Below are 12241 nucleotides of genomic sequence, written 5' to 3' on the forward strand. Positions count from 1 at the left end.
GGCTGCCGTCTCTTCTCTGACTGCACTGATGCCTCCATAGTGGCTACTGCCATATCACACTTCACACCCCCTCCCACCTGCTGCTTCCAGCCTCTGCAACCATCTTTTCTCTCCCCCCCCCCGGCAGAAGCACTGCTTAGTAAATGAATGGGACTAATTTTGCTCTGACTGGTAATGGGAATTCTGTGCTGTAATTAGGTTCTCAATTGCTCAGCTAAAGTATACCAAAATCAGGCTCTATTCCTATGCTCAGTTTTACTTCTTCTATTATGTTCCCTCCTGCACTTGGAATGGCCATCCTGACAGCCACAAAGCAACCTCTCTCCTTCAAAACTCAGCCCTTCCAGCAGGCCCTCCAACCTTCTCCTCAGCATCTTCCCTTAAAAAGACTACACTATAACATCTTGTCTTGAGGTTTTTTTGGCTTTCATCTTACTTTATTTATCAATTTAGTAGAGACACTGAGTGTAGGCCTGATATTCATCTGGCATAAATCTGCCTAGTGCCATTAACTTCAGTGGGGATAGGCCAATTTACACCAGCTGGGGATCTGGTTCTACAACCCCCTACATGCGATGCGAACACAGTTAGAACTTTCAGATCTGCACCTCCAACCCCCTGTCAGAACATTTCAATAAAGGCCAAAACAAAGTGTTACTTAGATTTTTCTATAGTGAATTTTGTTCCAGGGGAAATTTTGAAATGTCAACTTTTTATTTCAGATTCAGAACAAAAAAACAATTGATATTTTTAGGAATTCCCAGCAGAAGGGGAATTTCAGGTTCTAACCAGCTCTACCATTAACTCCATGTATTCTAAGCTCTGTCTGTTGTCACAAATATTTTAATGATGCTGTGTTGGTGATATTAGCCATATTAGACTGGATGAGTGGTCTGCAAATGATAATTGCCACTTGCTTGTTTCATATTTTTATCTTGATTTCTGGGGAGATATGAATAAGAGCACATGGCAAGGCACCTCCTCCGGCTCAGTGCTTCTTCCTCTGGCCCGGGGGCCTGGAGTAAGTCAGCCCCACTCCAGATGCTGTTTACTTCCCCACTTGGGGTTTATGTCTCAATATTTCCCAGGTAGGCTTCAGGGCAGGCCCAAGAAAAGCTCCTCCACTGAACAAAAAGAAACAAATTCACAAACAAAAAACAAATTGAAATACCTTTTTCTACCCCCATTTCTCTGGGGGTGGAAGGTGGCCTTGTTATTGTCCCAAGTGCCAGTCCTTCCCTTAAGGGAGCATGCAGTTAGATAGATTCCCTTGTAGGGAGGAAAGCTGCCTTTCTCACTGCCACCATTAGCCCTACAGCAACTTGCCTCTCCTCTTCCTATCTAACTGGGGGAGGGGTGGGGTGTTAAAGGTCCCAGGCAGCCCTTAACTGGACTCAGGTGTCCCTTGTTAATTGATCAGTGTCTGTCTTAGTGCAGCTATTACCAAAAGATGTGACAATTAGTTTTAGGATTTAGTTGAAAGAGATGACTAGTGAGATACCAGCTGAATTATTAAAACTAGTCTTACAACAGGGTCACTTGATTTAATTTTTATTCATGGCACATAAAACAGCACAATACAAATTGCTCTTACCACTAAGTACCAAAGCCATACCTTTACTACAGCCACCCAAGTCCAAAACCAGTTACTTGAGATGGCTCATATTCCCTTTTTATCTCTCAATCAGCACTTGCAAAGTTGTTTCCTCTGCCAAGCAATTTGCAATTGTTAATTAATTTGGGGCAGACTGAAGAACACTTTAATTTGCAAGCAACTGAAAACTGCCAAGGACTTTAATAGGACTACTCACAAGAGTATGAAATTCACTCCATGTGCTGAGAGCCAGCATCAGGGCCCTGTATAGTGGTTGCATAGAAAGTCAGCCTGGTGAGCAGTCATGGAAAATCCTATGCTTGCCATGGAAATAGTTAAAAACCATTTTAGCTATGTACAAAAATACACTTTACATGAAGTTTTAGAAGGGGCTCTTTATATTCTGTAATGAGTAATTTATATACATTACTCCTTGCAGTAATATATACTGTAATGAATCATCTGTTTGTAATGTTCCCTAGTGACTTTAACATACTACTCTTTTCAACAGCACTATGTTAAAGTGCACTAGGGCAACTTAAGGGGACACCAACAGGGTCTACATGAACGAATCAACCTGCAAAACATTAGTGCACTTTAGAAATCACATCCCCGCCAGTTGCATTATTGCTTTGTGTAGACAATCCCTTAGATATAGGTAACCATTAAAGGTGTTTATTAAATAAATGCCAATTTCATACTTTTTTGGTTTTGGGGGTGTTTTTTTGGTATTTATCAGTTAAAACAAATAAAGAGTCCATATTTTATATATATATATATATATATATATAGAGAGAGAGAGAGAGAGACAAGAAATTAAATGGATATTTCAGTTATAGATGCCTGTATTTGCCCTTGGGTATCCTCAGAATTCCCAGTGCAGTAATTTCAGTTCTTTTAAAACAACTGTTTTGGCACCAGAGGTGATCACCATATAATGAGCATAACCCATATTCATTATTATGTTGGTAGCAGTAATAATATGCATGCATCCACCTATGAGGCTTTTGATTCTACCATCTACCCTCTGTTTGACATAAATAAATCGTCACAGGTATTTATAACTATCTGATAAGTCCCAGGTTTTTAATTCTTACAGGTCATAATTCTTACAGGTCTAAAGGGGAAGATAAGGCAGTGTCAAGATAGCTGTGAGTCAGATAGATTATATCACCTCCCATTTGTTCATATTTTTGTTGAGGTTTTTAGCTCCTCTTGTCGTGGAATGGCTTCCCGGGTCATTATAGCACCTGGATTTGGATTATGTGCCTGATCTATTTATTTTATTCTCCTGTTAATTCTCCATCTTCTTCTCTGGCATGTTAAAGAAAAACCTAGCCCAGGTTGCTTAAGGGGGAGAGGCCAGTGGGAGCTTGAAGAGTGTGGTAAAGCCTTGTCTGTTCAAATAGGTTTGGGTGCAGCTCCTAACAAGTGGAGCTGCCCCCAACTGAACAATGGAATTTTGTCCAGCCTGTAAATATTAAAAATGCTGTAAACCTCTGAGCCAGATTTTTCCCTTACATTTTTCCAATGGAATTTAGTACGATGTAAATCAGGACAGAATTTGTCCCTTTATTGCAAGACAAGTACCAGTGTGTCCAGTGCTGTGATCATTATACATGTTCTAATGTTGCTGTGATGTTGTTTTACTTATAATTTCTTTTAGACTAGAAATTATAAATAAAACAACATCACATCATAAGAACATGTATAATGATCACAGCACTGGACACACTGGTACTTGTCTCGCAATAAATTAAAATATTGATTGTTGGAATGTGATGACCTGAAAATTAAGAAGTGTTTTCTCTGAACTCTACCTCATGCAACAGCCTCAAGAGTATTTTCAAAATGTCTGCGTGAAATTGTAGCAGTGAGGCTGATTATATGTATGGCAGAACGCACAAAACAGGGTCAGAGCCTGATTTCGCATCAGTGTGACTCAGGAATTATTCCACTGACATCAGTGGAGTTCCACTGGTGAAAAGACTCTTGTGGAAGTGTGAGGAGTATTTGGCCACATGAAGTAGTTTAAATGTATATAAGAAATCAGTTTAAAAGATAAGCGGTGCAATTCAACTCTCCTGCACGAGGCCAGAATAATCAGACTTTGGGAAGGGAACCTCCAGGGGCTGAGAGAATTTAATTCACTCCACCGGAACTTATAAGCAGGATGCAGAGGTGTAGCACAGCCCATCCATATTTGCTGTTCCACACTGTAGGCTGAAACAGTGGCTGCTGCCTCCTTGTGTCCCTTGAGTGTGTATTTGTGGCCACTAGATCTCTTAGCCCCTCCTTTGGTGACCCTCCCGCCCCTCCCTCCCCCTTGGCTCCATGAGTTATGGCCTTTCTATCACGGAATCCATCACTGCAGCCGGGAAAACACTCCCTCTGAAGTCACTCTGCCTGTATGCTCTCATGCTGGGGTACTGAGCCTAATGTGGGCATCTGCATTTTGATGAGTTTCATCCCTACTGTACACTGAAGTGCAGAACATATTGGTTGCTGTGTTGGTAGGCTAGTACAAGACCTTTTTATTCGGCTAATAAACATACATTGAGGTGTAGTACATAAAAGCAGACTCATAATAGTTACACACACCGAAAGACACCTTCAAATAACCTGGTGAAGCATCTATATTATGAACTCCATCCGTATTTATTTGTACATACATTTATTGGCAGGCACAACATAAGATCCTGGCATCTAAAAAAAAAAAAGAAAAGAAAATCAGGCCCTATATATTTAAATATCACTTATTTGTGATTCCTTGTTTCTATTAGTAAATGTGTGTAGTCATATTTGCATCTGAATGATTTAAATTCCCATTAGAGTCCATGGAGCTTCAGGAACAGATAAGGGAAGAACTGAGACCCTGTTATCATATCATAGTTATCATAGTGTGACCCTAAGAGCACCCCAGTGCCGGATGGCAAGAGGCACCCTCATGTGTAACAGTAAATCTCAGCTGACCTGACCAGCTCAATACCCTTCTCACACTCTTGTCATGATATTTATTTTAAAGGTCTTGTAATATATTATTTGGAAACTAACAACATGATGGTCATTTAATGTGTGAAATGTATGTAACAACACTGTGCATGAAATTATGGATAATATGCGATATTATGATTTGGAATCTAGAAACAGACACAGAAGGCAAAACAGGATTTTTTCCTCCCTAGACAAAGGAGAAAGACAAACACCTCTTTGTCTCAATTGCAAATTGAGCCAGGTGTGGCCAAGTTCCGAGACAAAAGGTATTCATTTGCATTGGAGCCTGCAGAAAGATCATTTGCATTGTAAATCACAGGAGACTGCAAAATTAACATGGTGTCAGCTCCATGGTGGATGCAATAAGCTGAGTCCCCAAGAGGCCTTCCTCACTTTGAAGACAGGGATTAACTTTGGGGATATAAGAAATGGCTGAAAGACTTGGGATTATCCATCGCCTGAGAGAACAAGGAAGCCAGTGCTTCATATCTATAAAAGATGGCTCCCCCTGCTAACCAGGCTGGAGAATGCAAATAACTTGGTATGAGTATGAAACTATGTTAGGCAAAGCTATATCTTACTAGAATTGTAGACACTAGAAATGGAGGGGTTTTTTGGTTTTGTTCATAATCATATATCTTTCACTCTTTATTGGCAAAGAATATAGATTAAGTAATTTCAAGCAATTTATTCTTAGTTTTGCTACAAATCATCTAAGTACCATGGATTAAGGTGGAGCGAAGAAGCTCTTTGGACCCAGCAGAAGCGTAGAAGCTCTTTGGCCGTAGCAAAACTAGTAATAACTTCTGTGAGTGGCCAGTGAGAGGGACTGGACGCTGCAGAGAGAAGTCTCAAGAGGACTCAGGAATTGGGATTCACTGATCATTACCTTGCAGAATCCTGAAGTTTGCTGGCAGGGGCAGGTGACCAGTTGTGTGTCAGGAAGCTGACACATAGCTTAGCAGCAGCAAAGCTTTCACTTGCTCAGGCTGAGAGGGGTAACATAGTGGCTCATGGGTTTGGGTCCCTCATGCCGAGCATCACACAGTTTCAGTCTCTGCACCTGAATGAGTGATTGGATATTACTCTGTACTAGTGAGGCATCTGGGAAACCAGTGAAGAAGAGTTAGTGGTCTGGCTGATGCTCCCTGGATCCATGCATGGAGACGGTCCTCTATGCACAGAAAGGATATCTGTGTAATGGATCCACAGGCAGTGCCCCCTTTGAATCATCACTACCTTCTTGCTTGCCTCATGGATCTATTTCCAGTAGAGCTCAGTAAACACAGAGCACCACAGAATTCAGGGGAGGATGGAGAGAGAGAGATCAGAGGTGGGGGGCATAGGAGGTGAGCACTGTTGAGCACTCCAGTGCAGCCACATTATTTCCACAGGCAAATAAGAGCGGGAGGCAAAATTGCCGAGAGTTGTATTACCAGTCTCTGGGTTCCTGCTGTGGCTGCTATTGAGCACCAACAAGAGGACTAAACAAATTGCAGTATAAGAGTTACAGCTATCAGAGAAAACTAAAAAAGAAGGATGTTCCTGTCATTAGGGCACTAGTCTAGGATGTAGAAGACCAGGTTTAAGTCCCTGCTCTACCACAGACTTCCTGTCTGACCTGAGGCAAGTCTTAATTTGCCTTTCCGTTCCCCATCTGTAAAATGGGGATAGTAGGTACTTCCCTATCTCACAGCTGCATTATAAGGGTAAATACAATAAAGATTGTGAGGTACTCAGACTGTATAGTAATGGGGGGCCATATAAATACCTTATATATAGTATGGGGTGAAATTAAGAAAGGAGAGTTTAGCTGAATTTCAGGAAAACCTACCTGATATTATGAGGGTATGGAATTGTTTCCCATAAGATGTGAGGTCCATTCCTTAGACTTTTAAGGACTAAACTGGATAAGTCACTAAAAAAAACAAAACAAAAAAAAAACCCTGTATAGTAATGTTCCCTCTAATTTTTCCCACCCATGTGCAGAATGAATTTTGTGATGTGCACCAATATGGAGGTGATGTGTGACACATCACCTTCAATATATTGGTGCACATCACAAAATTCCTGTGGTGGGGGTGGGGCCGAGGGGTTCTTGTGGGAGAGGGCTCAGGGCTGGGGCAGAGGGTTGGGTGCAAGGGGTGAGGGCTCTGTCTGGGGGTGCGGGCTCTGGGGTGGAGACAGGATGAGGGGTTTGGGGTGCAGGAGGGTGCTCCTGTGGGAAGAGAGGACTTCTTCCAGCGCTCTCTCCCCACAGCAGCACGTGGGCTGGGGGAAGGGGGGCGAGGGGAAAGAGGCACCTGTTCGTGCCATGGGAGCTCTGTGGTTGGGGCAGCAGGATAGGCACCTCTCCCCTGGCCCCAGCAGGTCTGGGCTGGGGGAAGGCTGCCTGGGGCTGCACCTGGACCTGATCCGGCTGTGGCTGGGTCCGTGACACTCTGGCCACACCACCCTGGCTGAACCTGGGGCCGATCTGGCCACGTCTGGGTCCGGGCCGCTCTGGCTGCGGCAGGTCCAGGCTGCAGGGTAAGTTGGGACTGTGGCAGGGGCGCCCCTCCCTCGGCCACAGCAGGTCCCTGGGCGGGTTCCCTGAGCACCTGCATGGTGCTAAATAGGCTGCGGTGCGGCCTCGCAGCTTACAGGGAATTTAGCTGCCTAGAACAAATTGCAGTGGCAGGAGATGGGACTGAGTAATCTAGCGCTGCTCGTCCATCTCTAATGTCTCTGTTTGTGAGAAGTGTGTCTCCATCCATCCTCTATTCCATTCATCTGAGCAAGGCTGAAACTCTCTTCCCTACTGTTAGCCGACGGCCAAGGATGTTTGGTGAGGTGCCAGCTATGCCCGTTTATACCATCCGTGATTTTAACCGCTAGGACGCACTGTCCCTTCGCGGCAGGCAGCCCGGGCTAGGCTGACGGATGCCCCAAGGTCCTAACCACCCGTGACTTTAACTGCTAGAGCTCAGAGCTCCTTCGCAGCGGGCAGTCAATACTGACTGACAGGTGCCCCAATGGCAGCACTAAGAGCCTCTCCACACCCGTGACTTTAACTGCTAGAGCTCAGAGCTCCTTCGCAGCGGGCAGCCAGGATTGACTGACAGGTGCCCCAAGAGTTTGCCCCGTGGAGGCGGCACAACTCAACGCTAGGCTCTTAGTTCTCTCACCTAATGGCCAGGCTTTAGAGCCAAAACGGCTGAGGTTCTTTAATTGTGTTGGCTGCTTTACAGTAAACCAGAGAAAACAAGTCAGGCTTATGCACAAATGGTTACCAAAATTTATTAAGCTAGATTCTAATCATGTGGTTACAAAATTGCTAGTGCCTACTTATTTAAATGTAGAGATGTTACACACACAAACAAGTTACAAAACTGAAGCCACAATCCCAAAGAAAGAAAACAAAGTATAGAGCTCTATTTCAAAATATGTGTACACTAAAGATAGGAGATCAGGTGTGGGTGCTTCTTACCCTCCTTGCATCTCTCGATTCCAGCGGTGCCAAGCCAGGATCGGTCACTCAATTCCGCGGAAAGACGAATAAGGGACAAGGCATAGGGACCCTCTTAGCTGCAGAAGCCTTGGGAGGCTGTCACTTATCTGACCAGCAGATAGATAGTGAAAAGCACTCAAAAATCATGGTGCTGTAGGTCCCCTACTTATACCTCTGTACTCCTTTATTCTCTTTCTCCTTTCTTATGCCAAATTGAGGCTGGTCTGTCGGGGTGACGCCAGCTTTTGCAAGAGTAGTTTACACTTGCAAGGGAGAGAAACAATAAGTTTCGACTACTGGACATTCCTTTTATTAGGGTAAATATTTTCCCACCTAGGATGTTGGTGTGTGTGCATCACGCTATTTAGTAGGGGCTAAGAGCCATGTCTGTCACAGGGCCTCTGCCTGCTGTGAGATTAATCGTTGTATCTGTTCCCAGAGGCACATTGTAGCAGCACACCTGTGCTTTCACAGCTTCAAAGGCTGTGCTGGAATATATGTTAAGTGCTCTGTTCCGTCTTCCTCCTGTGTTTCCAGCAATGCTGGTCTGAGAGGGGGGGGGCTGGCTGTCTGGCTACACCTACCCCATCCTCTAAGGTTTTTACTTGAGAGCTTAGTTGCTTTTATTAAAAAAAACATGGAGTTGAAGTCAAGTCATCATAGGGCACATATTGAGAACACTAATCCTGATCCTGACAGGAAGAATGTTGTTCCCATGACATTACTCAGCTGCCTTCACTCATGCACTTCACTCCAAACTCACAGGTTTAGATTAAAACATAAAACAAATTAACTGCAAAAGATAGATTTTAAGTGATGGCAAACAGAGCAAAGCAGATTGCCTAGAAAATAAACAAAAACACAACCTGAGCCTAAACTATTAGAAACATAGGATAGAAATTAGCAAATTCTCACCTGGCTGATGATACAAGCAGGCTACAGATTCTTAAGGGACAAGCTGTACTGGCTTTACAGCTTTGAATCCCCAGGTCTTTCCCACACAGGCTAGAAATTCCCTTAGCCTGGGTTAAGTACTGTACTTCCTCCAGTTCAGTCTTTGTTTCTCAGGTGTTTCCATGAGTCTTCTTGTGTGGGGAGTGAAGAACAACAGAAGATGTCACTCCCTGCCTTATATAGCTTTAGCATATGACCGGAGCCCTTTGTTTCAAAACTTGGTTCCCAGATCAGTTTGTGGAAAAATACTGACATTTGAAGTACAGTTACATAGTCTGTATTTATAAATTCAGATACAAAAATGATACATGCATACAAATAGGATAATCATATTCAGCAAATCATAACTTTTCCAAACACCTTATGCAACCTGTATTGCATAAAATACGTCATAATTATGCTATACTCATATCATAATATCACTATGAAGAATATGGGGTGTAGTGTCAGGATACAATTGTAGACTAAGGTTACCATAAAATGAGATTTTCTTCATATCTGATTATGCATGTTTTGTGGTCTATATTGCAAAGAATTTATGCTTGAACAGTAAACAGAATTTGCTTGATACACTAACACTTGAGCAACTTCATCATGCAAACAGCCATACACCAAACACTGATTTATTTTAATCAGATCTATTTTGGTATGACTCTAAAAATAAAGTGCATTGGAGGAAATACAATTAATGTTATTAATGACAGAAGGAATCTGTTTTCCTGTATAAAAACTGTACAACTGAGTCAAAAACCTATTTGTTTTTGTGCTGGGAAAATTGCCAGTGGCTGTAGCTTCTAGCAAAATGGTAAATACATGTCCTATTATTTTCAGCTGAACAGCTCAGCTGCTCTGATTTATTTCTGCAACAGTGCATTATTGCACTTAAACCTATTTCAGGCCAGATTTGCAATTAGAGTGTCTAGCTAAGCCAGGTTTGTGGCTACTTTGCATCACATACCGTTGAATCTGGTCTGTAATTTTTTCTTACTGAGGAAATACTAGTAGAGCCACAGAGAGCCCTATCCACAGCATCTGTTTAGCAGAAAGGAGGGAAGGTGTTTGAAACCTTGACGTAGGGAATTTGCGCTCTACAGGTTGAGCCCACCCTAGCAAAAGGCTCCTCCCATGCTGGTGTAGTGAGTCATTTTGAGGAGGGGGGTAGGAACAAGTGTGGGACCTGGTGGACCCATGATTATGTGGATACACTGACCTCCTCCCCACCTTCCAAACAGAGTAAGGCACAGCAGGACAGAAGCTACTGTAGCCTTATGGGTTGTAGAAGTGGCTGGAGCAGATTCCTCTCTTGAATCTTATAGAGTTCTTACACCAAGGAGTGGGGCTCAGTCTGTGAATATACTACGTACTTGGTATAGCTGTGCCTGCAGATCAGTGGGGGAGGAGGTGTGATCCCTGACTGACGGAGCTGTCCTGGTCCAGCAGAACCCCCTCCTGTAGACACAGTTATGCTGGGAAAAACTTCACTTTTACCAACATAGCTTGTTCTCTCATGGGGAGTGGTTTTATTATACTGGTAAAACTGTGCTTACACTAGGAGATGTTTGCCAGTATAGTATGCTGGTATTCCTATACCAGTAAAATACTCCTAGTATAGACATAGCTTCAGGCTTGGAACACAGGCTAGGATATGCCCCACTGCGCCAATTTTTTTTTAACATAAGACAAATGAAAAAGCAGTTTCCATTTGTTTTTCATATAGAAAACAAGCACAGAATTTCTCGGATGCACTTGTGTGCGAGCAATACTTTAAGGCCGCTATTCTGCTCCTATGGAAGCCAATAGCAAAACTCCCATTAACTTCAAGAGTGCAGAATCAGACCATATATTCTTTGGCCCAATATGATCTTGGAGATCACAAATGGCGGTAGATTTCTGTTGAAGAAAACTATAGGGGCTACTCACAAGTAATTGAAATGGTGGTGTTATTATACCATTTCTACCTAGGATTTGCACTCCCACTGTGTTACTTAGATATTAAGCAGCAATAATTATTCTCTAAATAGGCTTTCAGTTTCCCTGAGATTACTTAAATCACCTTTAACAAGGTTCAATGGTCCAGACAGAGATTATAATTTTGTTATCTAGTAATTACTCTGTAAAGGAACTGACTCTCTTCAGCCATTTGAAATGCAGAGCCATAGCTATTTGTCTAAAGAACTGTCTTTTCACAAGAAAGGGAGAAAGACTTTCCCAATAATTCTACAGTGAAGTTTTAAAAATCATATTGCTCTAATAAATTACTATGCCCCTTACATGAGCCTCAGACCCTTCTATTCTGTGAGGTATTTAACTTGTATTTTTCTGCCACGTTACCAGGCTTGTTGAATCCACTGCTACTTGCATTCTTGTTCATTAATTATAGTAATAGTCAAATACATAAAGCTGTGGAGTAAGGGCTGCAAAAATGTCTTAAGAAACAGTAAAATGATCTGTCATGCATTGCAAAGTTTGTTACAATAAAGTGTCAGATGGCTGACAGATTGGAGAGTGTGGGTTAGTTACGAACATGTATTTAAAATTTAACTACTCAAACACTTGTCATTTCAGAATCAGTAGAGGCTATTGAGCAGTATAATGATCAACCTACCCAGCTGGTGGGGTTTTTTCCCCACAGGGCTTTTGGCTGCACACATTTGAAGACAGGAGAAGCCAAATATAGATGAAGATGTAAGGTTGCCTTCTAGTGGCTAGCCCACAGATTCAAGGGACCTATGAGTAGAGGACGGGACTGGAACTCAGGAGACCTGGATTATTTTACCAGCTATGCCACTGGCCTGCTGAGTGATTTTCCAGCATGTCACTTCACTTCTCTATGCCCATCTGTAAAATGGAGATGATAGGCCTGACCTCTTTTATCAAGCTCTTTGAGATCTACTGATGAAAAGCACTATATAAGAGCTAGGTATTATTCTATTGTTATTACTACTAGCAGCTAGAGGCATCCTTTAGCTCCTTTGGAAGAATTTTTTCCCCTGGAGTTGAAGAACCAGTTCTAGCCATTGTTCTCTATGCGTTGATTTATATGCCATAGTAATTGCATTTGTTTTTGTTGTATTGCTCCTTCAGCTTTAAACAAGGCTTGTGATTTTGGATCTATAAAGGTATGGAATCGATTCACAATGTGATATGGTTTCAGTGTGTGTTTATAGAGATATATTCTTAAGACTAAGGGCTGCCTTTGCAAAGCACAG

The sequence above is a fragment of the Lepidochelys olivacea genome (genome assembly GCF_965140295.1).
Source record: "Lepidochelys olivacea isolate rLepOli2 genome assembly, chromosome: 3".
In the NCBI taxonomy this organism is placed as follows: domain Eukaryota; kingdom Metazoa; phylum Chordata; order Testudines; family Cheloniidae; genus Lepidochelys; species Lepidochelys olivacea.